This window comes from Mustela nivalis (genome assembly GCF_964662115.1).
Source record: "Mustela nivalis genome assembly, chromosome: 13".
Taxonomy (NCBI): Eukaryota; Metazoa; Chordata; class Mammalia; order Carnivora; family Mustelidae; genus Mustela; species Mustela nivalis.
Genome location: NC_139032.1, coordinates 80,273,223 through 80,285,434, shown reverse-complemented (window position 1 = coordinate 80,285,434; position 12,212 = coordinate 80,273,223). Strand labels below are relative to the sequence as shown.

Here is a 12,212-nt window from a genome sequence, read left to right as displayed (position 1 = left end):
TCATCTGCTTGCTTTAAATCATCCATGCCATTAAAGGCATCCATCAGGGTTGAATCACTCCTCTTCCCCTTTAAATTGGTCTATGGCAATAGTTATCTGGTTCCCCAGAACTTCCTCTTCAGGGAGCACACAGTCTAATACGACCATACACGATAAGTTGATTAGCTATTTTGCCATTTCATAGTACAGAATGCTACCTTATCATCCCAGAATATGAAAGGAAGTCTCCGCCTTTTGCCTGATCTCTACATTATTACCATTTCCCTGAAGCTGTGTTACTCTCAATCCTCTCTCTGGAACCACTAGACTGTAAACTCCATGGAGGGACTATGTCTGTCTTATTAATCAGTATATCCCCAGCATCTAGGCTGTATCTGACACATAGTAGGCACCTAGTTAATATTTAACAAACTCATTAATAAAAACAAATGTCAATTCCTCTAAGAAATGTTATTATAGTGCTTATTACATGTTTTTCCTTCTGGGTTGAGTCTCTCAATACAGAAACCTATCTTGATCTTGGGATTATAGATTTGAGCCCTATGTTAGGTATAGAGATTATTTTTTAAAAAGAAACAGAGGGGCCTGGGTGGCTCAGTTGGTTAAGTGTCCAACTCTTGATTTCAGCTCAGGTCATGATCTCAGGGTAGTGGGATCAAGCCCAAGTAGGGCTCTGTGCTAAGTGTGGAGCCTGCTTGGGACTCTCTTTCTCACCCTCTGCCACACTCTCTCTCTCAAATAAATAAATAAATCTTTAAAAAAAAGAAAAAAAAATAACAGAAACCTAATAACAAAGACATCTAGTAAACTAGTAACAGAGGTACAGGAAAGACTTCAAACTGCATATAATGAAACCACTGTCTCTACTACCACCATCAAAGGAGATACTGTGAAATAACTGAGAGCTTAAAAACTTACAGGCTCATCTGCATAGGAACACGGAAAAGCTGAAACAGCTTAGGTTGCTAAAACCTGCAGAACTGGTCTCCTAAGAGATAAACAAATTACTTTCATCCCTACCAAAAAAAAAAAAAAAGCCCTTTTGGAAACAGCCTCTATTTCTTTTTATATCATTATAATAAAAGAAATTCCTTCAAATTTAAACTCATTAGATATGAATGGGTATTCTTCATAAACATAACCATTACATCTGAAAATGTTAAGAGGCTGGCTTTTAATAATCCATGTACTTGTTAGGGCAAATCAATTCAATGAAGTTTCTGTTTTTCTAATATCAGAGATTTTCCAGGAGAGGAGTGTAGGTAATTTTGGTGCAAAGAGAGCTTTGATAGGGGAAAAAAAACCATGCTTGGATTGGGGCAATGTGAGAATCAGAGTACGTTAGCACCACACAGTATGAAGGAGAGGAAAAGCAGGTAAGAACATCAAAAGGATGCTAAGGACAAAATACCCCAATTTACAAACCACCTCCAGTTGCGTCAAGACTTAGAACAAAAAAAATCTTCCTCTTGTTTCTGCACCTCACCACTTCCTTTGTCTCCAGTTAGTGCTGCTGTTTATCTGCTTCTAAATGAGGGGTCACAGGAAGGATTCTGAGAGGCTTCTTTTGAACATGAACTCCACTAAATACGACTACTATGCTGTTCGATTTTCTTACAGTCAGAAAACCGTGCATACCCAAGGCTCCGACTGGTACTACTGAGGCAACAATGAACTTTCTGCCACTTTGGAAGGTCTAGAATTCTCAGAAAAGCCTTGTGATGATTTCAACACCTGAATAAATTACCTGACAGAGAGCTAAGAACAATTCAGTGAGTGCATATGGAACATAAAACTAATTAGCCTTGCTCAAGGGGAAAAAAAAATCACTGACACAACCAAACACTTTAATTAATTATCATATTGCCAATCTATAAAAATACGGTAGCTTTTACACTTAAAAAAATAAAAGTTCCACTACACTGAATTAGAACCAGTTTGTTGAATTTGTGACTACTTTAATTTTATCACTTTTTGAGGAAGTTTGTATAAACTTACTCTTTCGTTTTATGATGGGCAGATTATAACACAGACTATTTGCCATGATTTAGTGTACGCTGTCTTTTTTTTTTTTTATATTTTATTCATTTATTTTTCAGAGAGAGAGATAGCACAAGTGGGGGAGCGTCAGGCAGAGGGAGAAGCAGGCTCCCTGCTGAGCAGAGAGCTTGATGTGGGGCTCGATCCCAGGACCCTGGGATCATGACCTGAGCCAAAGGCAGATGTTTAACTGACTGAGCCACCCAGGCAACCCATCATGTCCTGTCTTTTCATTTTCTTTTTAGTTTATGGACAGTTGGTTAATCATAAAAACAGATCTCAACCCAGAAATCATTCTCAACTTCTTTCCTTCTGATAGAAAAACAGTTTGCATTTCTCCATCAAGAAACCAATGTTTGGAGGAAATGTGGAGTAGCTAAAAAAGTCACTTTGTTCTTATATTTAAAAAAAAAAAAGGCTAAAAGTGAAAGGAAAATGGCAATCACTATTTCCTTAATTCCTCTATATGGTTTGACTAACTTTTAGTAACCACAACTCCTATGTTCAGTACAGATTAAAGGAAACCTTATATGTATATAGACCACTTTAACTTTTCAGGGGATATAAATTCTATCAGGAATAAAATGTGGATTTAATCTTTACTTGAATCTCTGTGTTTCCCATAAAAAGAAATCACCAGGCACTGCATAGAAGAAGACTGGAAGACATGAACATATATATCATATCTGTGATGAGGAAACTGGGCGGGCAACCATTGTGGGTTTCTAGGTTCCCTCAACGAGCCAACTAGTATCTTTAAAGTTCTCTTTCAACCTGAGCTACCTGCCATCACCTCTATACAGCACTTCAAACTCTAGACATCACTTTCTCCTTTGAGCTTCCTTTGCCTAAATAAGACCCTTTCTTGGACATTTTCTGTTCTTGGTAAGATAGAGCGCTTTTTCTCAGATCACCCCAGCCCAAGGGGAAGGTGGGATCACAGTAAGTCTCCCTACACTATAGATCTCTGACACTGACTCCGCCTCCAGAGGCAGTTTCTCTGCTGAAGGGCTCTGAGTGCCCCAACCGCTGGTTCATGGATGCTCTACAGAAAGAGCTGCCTGGTTACCTGTTTGCCGGAGACATTGTACTCTTCTGCTAACGGTTTTCCCTGGTGCTGCTAATGAACCAAACAGGGGCCAGGCTACCATGCCCATTGATGGCTCTACAGCTACTGGGACCCACCAACAGGGACCAGTGCTGATGGAACTGCCAGCATCTGTGCCATGGATCCTATCCTTTGACCATTCCAAAGCCTGGCCACTAATGCTGCTCATGTTTCTGCTGTTGGTGATACAGCCACTGTAATTTGTACACCATTTTTCTCTTTAGCTACCACGTTTTATCATTGTGAGTTGCAAAGCTGTGCCATAGAACTATATGCGGAAGCCTCCGCTATACTCAAACCATTTTTCTGCTACAATGCGAGTTGACCATCCTTAAATCAAATATGGGCTCCTGAGAAGTCTTCTTTATTTTAAATAATTACAAATTTACTCTGCCTTTTTAGGAAAAACTTAATTCTTCTCCAGTTGATTAAAATTTTTTAAAAGCTCTTCTTTATTGAAGGGTGCTAGATAATGATAATAGATGTAGTAGGAATAATAAAATCAGAAAATCACTGTCTGATAACCCCCACCCCCCAATAAAATAATTGATTCAGACAACAATTACCAGTGGGTGACAAAAAAATTAGCAAATGAAACAAATACAGCAAAATGCTAGCACTTACTGAATTAAGTAGTGGGTCAATCCTTTCAATGTTCCATGTGATTGAAATTTTTTCAGTAAAAAGTTGGGGCAGGGGTAAAAGTCTCCCTTGATTTACAGTGAGGTGGGTCTCTTTCACGAGGATTGGTATTGCCTTAGGTACAAAACCCTGGAGTCAGTTAGGCATGCCCAAGATATACTGACTTCCACGGTAAACACACTTTAAGCCTGAGCTAAGAACCAAGCTAGGCTGACTCATAATTTTGGTCCAGATGCCTCTTTCCCATCCTCTCAGTTCTGTTTCAGAGCTGTTTCCACTTCCCATGTGTTTTAAGAGCAACGCCTGAAAACAAATATGAGTCTACAACTGCAGAGTCACAACAGAGGGCACGCTGGAACCATCTGGGAAGCTTTATCAAAGTACACGCATCCAGAGCCTGACCCTTTGATGTTTCAGTTCACTAGTTCTTGGGTGGGGCCCAGGCACATGATTTTGAAAAAGTCTCCAGATAACTCTGCTATGACTATCTGAAACAGAGAGGTGTTTCTTTGAAACTATATGTAGGCTTTTACCTGAAGAATCTATATACAGGAGAAGGGATAGGGGCAGATTTAGAAATGGAAAAGATAAATATCAAATTAGGAAGCCCAGAAAGTTCAAATTATTGGTGTGGTAGTCATTAATGCTGCTCACTGATGTCTAATTCTCCTCTTTCCTGAACCTCCAAAACTGCACTTTCCCCTTCTTACTTAAAGTTGGACCCCGGGGGGCACCTGGGTGGCTCAGTGGGTTAAAGCCTCTGCCTTCAGTTCAGGTCATGATCCCAGGGTCCTGGGATAGAGCCCTGCATCAGGCTCTCTGCTCAGCAGGGAGCCTGCTTCCTCCTCTCTCTCTGCTTGCCTCTCTGCCTATTTGTGATCTCTGTCAAATAAATAAAATATTTTTTAAAAAATAATTTAAAAAAATAAAGTTGGACCCGGCCATGTTACTGGCTTTGGCCAATGAAATAGAAACAGTAGTGTCACGTGTCACTTCCAAGCAGATGTCTTCAAGACACAGTACACAAGTCACCACATCCCTTTTTCCTGCCTTGGTGATGGTGGAAGTGTGTCGAGATGGATTAAAGGAGATAACTGGGTAAAACAATATGATTTCTGGCATATAACAGGTATTTAAGACACAGTATCTATTATATTTCAGTAACTAATATGTCACTCCTTGGCCTCTCCTATAAATGGAGACTAAGCAGTATGGGAAAAGATAACAAAAATAAATACTTGTCATGACCTATGTGAATTCAGTACCGTAAAAAGATAGGTAAGACAAATACAATAATCAATCCTACATTACTATGCTTACATTACTTAATAGCCAGTGTTGACTTCTTAAAATGGGTTTTTGAAAATAAAGATACAGTGTATCAGCAAATGACACCTATAAAATTCCCAAGGATGTAATAACTGCATCCAGGAGCTCCAAGGCCATTATGTCTCAAGGTCCAAGAAAAAAAAAGACTTCAAGGGTAGTGAAAGGTATTTTCTGCTCAACTAGTCACAAATGATACACAGGGATTGATATAGTTCAATAAACTGATGTTCATATATTAGTTGATAAACTATATAAGATAATACCATATTTGATGTGAAAGTCTTTGCTCTGGGTCTTCTACGTGTTTATTTAACTTCCCCTTTTCTTCTGCTTCCTTATGTAATAATATAAGAGTACAAGTACAGATTTTCTGCATAGACAATATTCTGCAAATGAAGAGTTCTATTTTCTCCCCAATCTGCACACCTTTGACTTCCTTTTCTTGTCTTATTCCATTAGCTAGGGCTTCCAGTATGATGTTGAAAATGAGGGATGATGAGAGTCATCCTTGCCTTGTTCCTGATCTTAGAAGGAAAGCTTCATGTTCTTCACCATTAAGCACACCGTTCGCCTTAGGCTTTTGTACATCTTCCTTACTAAGTTAAGGAAGTTCGCCTCAATTCCTAGTTTACTGAGAGTTCTTATGATGAATGACTATTGGGTTTTGCCAAATCCTTTTTTTGATCTACGGATATAATTTTGTGATTTTTCTTCTTAAGTCTGTTGATGTAAGAGAGTACATTAACTGAATTCCAAATGTTGAACCATTTTACATATAGCTGTGTGTGTGTGTGTGTGTGTGTGTATCTTTTTTTTTTTTTTTTTTGAGAGAGAGAGAGAGAGAGAGAGCATACATATGGTGGGGGGGCAGGGCAGAAGGAAAGGGAGAGACAAAATCTTAAGCAGGCTCCATGCTCAGCATGGAGAGCAATGCAGAGTTCAATCCCACAACCCTGAGTTCATGACCTGAGCTGAAATCAGGAGTTGGATACTCAACTGACTAAGCCACCCAAGCACTCATTCTTTTTATACCTAGGCCTGGTATTTTAGGTCATGCCTTCTATATTAGGTCATTTATTATCAGTTCAATTTCTTCAGTGGACATAGGTGTATTGAGATTGTCTATTACATGACATTTTGATAGGAAGAGTTCATTCCATCCCTTTTGTTAAGATTTTTCAGGGACTTCATATTTACCTTCTAAGTTTGGCATGTACCTTTTAGTCTGCTGTCATTTCTTTTAACATTCCAACTTTCTGAATATCTTACTACTCTTACTACTTGCATTTTCTGCAAAATATCAAGCTCTGTCATATGCCTATGTATGCATAAGGACTTTTCTGTGTTCCTAAAGTATCCTTTTCTAATTTGTATTTATCCTACTAAACTCAGCTTTCCATAGAAGCCTTTCCTGATATCTCCCGGTAATTTACCTGCCCCATTCATCTTCTACAATAGAAAAATGAAATTGTCCTTTAAAATTATAAGGAAAAAACCAAGAGTTTAAAGTTATTTTAAATTTTCAATGTAATTCAAGATGTACAATGAAATAAAGTATAAAATACTGACCTGGTTGTAGATTGTTTCCTTTATAAATTCAGTATCAAAGACAGATAGACACATTTTGACACAGCATATCAACAATGATATAAACACCGAACAATAAAATATCATTTCAAGATAAACGTTAAGTCTATATCAAGACTGAAGGCAAACTCTAGTACTCATTTAGGTATACTTAGATGCTTAGATATATCACTTTCTTAGAAGTGTTTGTATATGAAACATTTGAGTCTTTTTGTTTATTTTTATTTTTCTGAATGGTTAACAGCTTAAACTCTTGAGTTATACAGACTTGGGGTAGACACCAAATTACATTCTGTGAGACCTTGGGCAAGTGATTAAACCATCTCAATTTCCTTATGGGATAAAAATAAATAGTAACTAGTGGCGATGGTAACATTACTTGAATTATTAAAAATAATGTCATTATATAGGCCTCTCTTTCCCTCATGTACGGTGTTTGAAAAAAATTTTGTTTTACCATGAGTCCTAGTACCCTGCAAATAATAACCCATTGAACCCCTCCTCTAACACCATTTTTCCTTACTCTTTTTTATAATTGCCAAAACAGTAGAATATGGGCTAGATGGAGCAACATTTCAAGTAGAGTAATCATTCTGAGTCAGAAACTTTCCTTTTAGTCGTTTTTAAAAATAAATCATGTCTAGAAAAATAATTGCTCATAATTATAGGTCCCCTAGACACACTTTGTAGGGAAACATAAATGGTTTTGAGTATTTCAGAGATGTGGATGTGAGAAGACAGGTAAGACAAAGATTTGGATCACCATCCTCATATGTGATATTATGTGCTAAAATGTGTTCTCTGAAAGTCCATACATTGAAGTCCTAACCCCCAGGACCTCAGAATGTGACTGTATTTGAACAGGGTCTTCCCCCCCACCCTTCCTACCCTTTTTTTTTCTTTTTCTTTACCTTTTTTTTTTTTTTTTTTTTTTGAGACAGGGTCTTTAAAGAAGTAATTAAGGTAACATGACGTCATTAGGGTGGGTCCTAATCCAACATAACAGGTGTCCTTGTAAGAAGAGGAAATCTGGATACAGATGCATACAGAGAGAAGATAATGTAAAAACATAGGAAGAAGATGGTACTTACAAGTCAAGGAGAGAGGCCTGGAACAGATTCTTCCCTCAGACTCCTTAAAAGAAACCACCTCTGCTGACTCTTGATCTTGGACTTCTCACCTCCAGACTGTAAGAGAAATAAACTCTGTTATTTATTTATTTATTTATTTATTTATTTATTTATTTATTATTTAAAGATTTTATTTATTTATTTGACAGAGAGAGACACAGGAAATACCTGCAGGGGGAGTGGGAGAGGGAGAAGGAGGCTTCCCACCAGGAAGGGAGCCCAATGTGGGACTCAGTCCCAGGTCCCAGGGATCATGACCTGAGCTGAAGCCAGCCAGCTGAACCTAACAACTGAGCCACCCAGGTGCCCCTAAACTTCTTTTACTTAAGCCATCCAGCTTGTGGTACCTTGTTGTGTAAGCCCTAGCAAGCTAATACCTGTAGAAAGGATTACTATAGCATATGCTCTACGAGGCAGGGAATTTTTGCCCTTTTTTGTTCATTGATGTATCCTAAGTACCTAAAGCAATGCCTGGCATATAATAGGTGCTCAGCAAATATTTGCTAAGTGAACTTCTTAATAAATAAAAGCAGATTAATAAAATCCTTCCTATAGATGCTCGGTTAAATACCATCAATGTTTCAGTAATACTTTTTATTCTCATAATACTTGAGAACCTGAACTCAATGCTCTTACCAACTCTATGTTTAATTGGTCTGCTGCCACAGCCCAGATATATAAAATCCTCTGGTGAAACTCTTGGTATGATTCAATTCCAGAAATAATTTCTTATAGACAAGAGCTAATAAGATTAAAAAATGCTGCTGCAATACAATACATGTGAATTAGTCCACATAGAGAAACAGACCAAACTTGTTAGTCCCATCCTGGGGAAAATACCACAGACAGACGGAACTTGCTGGTATTTGCTGTTCCCTGAAAAGGATCTGACTAGCTGATTTCACTAAAGGCATCGAGAACAGCCTGGATTCACAATTTAAAGGAAAAAATAAATAAGGATCCTCCTGTTGTTTTCATTAAAGCATGTCTTGTGTGGATACAGGAAAAAGACAGATTAAATTTCCTCTGACTTATTCAATTATATGACTTCATGGTGGATGTAAGTCTTTAAACCAAATCCATGTCTTAATATCATCACTATCACCATCAATCGATACTTAGTATAGTTCCCTGGATATGCTAGGGAAATAACAGCAAAAATAAAACATAAAAGAAATATGGCGTCTATATTCTCATTCTAACTTATATGCACATATCCTTTAATAACAACTGAAACAAAAAAGTCATCAAAATTATAATAGTTCTTGATGTGGGGAACAAAGGCAAAAGAAAAAAGTTAAATTTCTTTACAATTTACAGTTCACTGACAAGTCCTTTGGATTGGCAGAGTGACCTTCCTCTAGAAACTCAACTGTTTTTATGTTAATACTCTGCTAAAGGCAAAAAACAACCCTCAATTAAAATTATTCCAACCTAGGGGCACCTGGGTGGCTCAGTTGGTTAAGTGACCGCCTTGGCTCAGGTCATGATCCTGGAATTATGGGACTGAGTCCCACATTGAGTCCCACATCCAGCTCCCAGCTCTGCGGGAATCTGCTTCTCCCTTTGACCTTCTCCCCTCTCATGCTCTCTCTCACTCACTCTCTCTCTTAAATAAATAAATAAAATCTTAAAAAACAAAACAAACATTATCCCAACCTCCAGGACCCTATAAGTATACTTCAACATATAAAAATTCCTTTGGGAACTTCCTTTTATCTTAACTCCCCCAAGATAAATGTTAGCAAGCATCCTCCAAGCATATGGCCCATTGATAAACATCTGAAGGGTCTCATGACTAAGATTTTACTAGACAGTAATAAATGACCTTTTCCTAACAAGAGCTAGCCCCTCGAGGTCCTAGAAACCTTGCTTCCAAAATTCCCTAGAGACTTGCACACACACACTATAGAGACTTACGCTATCCCTAACCACCTCCTGACTTGAAAGTATATCATCAGTCCCCCATCAGAACCCTAGTGCAGCTCTTTCTGCCCACTGGGTCCTGTCCCTGTTTTTTAATAACACCATCTTTTTGCACCAAAGACAGCTGAAGAATTCTTTCTTGACCATCAACTTCAAATCTCAACATCTTTCCTACATCACATTTATAAAGAATATGCATGAGAAAGCCAGAACAAACTAGTTTCATGGGCAGACAAAATTCAGCATTTTAAAATCAAAATGTGGAAACATCATCCAGAAGATAACTTAAAAATCAAGTCAAAACTTTTTCTTAGTTCTCAGTCAGTGCTTGGGCCAGGAATTAGCTCCCCAACTGATGCAATCTGAAACCAAAGCCAAGAAGTGTTTACCTAAGTCTTTGTCCCAAAGGGAGAGAAGCTTCTTTTCTAAGTCTCTAGGAGTGATGCTGCTGGGATTGCTTTGAGACTTGAGCAAATGTAGCAAGTAGGAGTACAAACATCAAAATCACTTTGAAACACTTCCTTTTCCAGCAAAGTGAAAGCCAGATAGCTTTTCATGATATGCAATGTGTAATCAAGCCCTCCTCTACTGAAGGATTTAATTAGCTGGTGGTGCATTTGCTCCTTTTTCCTGGGAACCACAGCATAAACAGGAAGTACATGCCTCTGGGGCTTATTGGTTGCGGAATGGAAAAAATGAAGCTGTGGATTCTCTCAAAGATGATTTAGAGAGGAAGAATCATTAAATTACTGTACTCCTCTCCTTATCTTCTCCAGGAGGCTTATAAACCAAACGAATGCACAAGCTGTACTCCACAGGCAGGAAAATACAAACAGTTCTTTGCCCTTGTGTGACAGGAAGTCAACTTTACAGCTCTGTGTCAGGTTTTTATCACATACTCGGGTCTGCATCCCAGAGCAAAGATGATCAGCCACTGTCTTAACACCTGTTTTAGGGGTGTGTGCTCCAGTTTCCATCCTGACAGCCACAAGGCTCTGGAGCTAAAACCAGAAAATCGATCATTCCATATTAACCAAACACCACAGTGTTAGGTATTAAACAACCAAACGCTGAGCCTATTAAAAAGAAGAACAATGTATTCCCCACAAGGGAGAGCCTTGTGTTAACCGACTAGCTCTGCAGCTTGACTGCAGTGGTGGTTTTTCCCATCTACCCATGTGATACAAGGGCACAGAACTACACATAGACCTTGGGCTGCTGTCAATGTCCAGGCTTTGATAACTTACTAGTGAAGTAAGGTTGAACTATTGGGGGAAAGTGGGTTGAGGGTACCTCTCTGCACACTCTTTGCGACTTCTTGTGATATCTGCACTTATTTCGAAATAAAATGTTTTTACAAGTGGACCTTCGGGGCACCTGGGTGGCTCAGTGGGCTAAAGCCTCTGCCTTCAGCTCAGGTCATGATCCCAGGGTCCTGGGATCGAGCCCCACATCGGTCTCTCTGCTCAGCAGGGAGCTTGCTTCCTCCTCTCTCTCTGCCTGCCTCTGCCTACTTGTGATCTCTTGCTCTCTGTCAAATAAATAAATAAAATCTAAAATAAATAAATAAATAAAAGGTGGACCTTCTTGGGTACATCAATATACTTTGAACACTTCGCACTTGGACAAGTCATGGAGAATACAACATAGCCTGCCTGGTTTCAAGTGTAAGGCTTCGGCCGCCACCCAACAGAGGGCTTGGGGCTGGGAATACCCTTTTGGATGCTTTGCCTGGGACTCCCTTTCTGACCTGCCCGGTCTCAAATTTAGGTCACACCTCAACGCCCACCTCCTCAGGGAGGCCTTCTCTGCGCCCCCTAACTAAAGTCGGTGCCCTCTGCTCTTCTGGGTACCTCGGTCCCTTCACCGTGTTCTTCGTACGTGTAAAGATCTGGTAGTTTGTCGCCTGTCTCGCCCCTCGCCTATGAGCTCCATGAGGGCTGGCCCCGCGTCTGCCCCCGCGCGCGCCGGAGGCTGGTGGCAGGTGCACGAAGGAGTTTGTTGAATAAACGCCCCTCACTGGGATTCACTCCCTCGGGCTCGAGGGCATCGCGTCGCTTCCTCCCCCTCGCACCCACTGTCCCTCTCAGCCCCTGCGGCCCTCAGCCACACACACGTGCCCCTTCGCCTCCTCGCCTTCCCTCGGACCCCACCAGCCCAGGGAGGGCGCCATTTTCCTCTTACTCGTCTGCCCTGAAGCCTGCTCTCCCTCGCGAGCACCTTCTCCTCAGGTCACCTCCTCAGCCCCCTCCTCAATATCTCCCCGCTCCCGGGTGCCCGCCCCTCCCTTCCGGTGCAGCAGCTGGGCCGGGACCCCAGCCTGGGGCCTTCCAGCCCTTCGGACCACGCCCCTCAGACCAGCGGGGTCGCGCGGGAGGCGCGCACCCCGCGGCCGCTCCGGAGGGGCGGGGGGGTAGGCGGGGAAATGGGGGCGTGTCCCTTATAGTCGT

The 12,212-nt window shown here is 40.4% G+C and overlaps 1 long non-coding RNA gene across 2 annotated transcripts in view; it reads right to left on the bottom strand.

Moving 5' to 3' along the window:
- Window positions 1-12,166, bottom strand: part of LOC309846437 — a 112,735-nt gene extending 100,569 nt beyond the window's left edge. For both annotated transcript variants that reach the window (XR_014301935.1, XR_014301936.1), the window contains exons 1-2: window positions 11,947-12,166; window positions 7,798-7,893 (exon numbers count right to left, since the gene is read on the bottom strand). This is a non-coding gene — a long non-coding RNA (uncharacterized lncRNA). The remainder of the gene's footprint in view (window positions 1-7,797; window positions 7,894-11,946) is intronic.
- Between the last annotated feature and the right edge of the window lie 46 nt (window positions 12,167-12,212).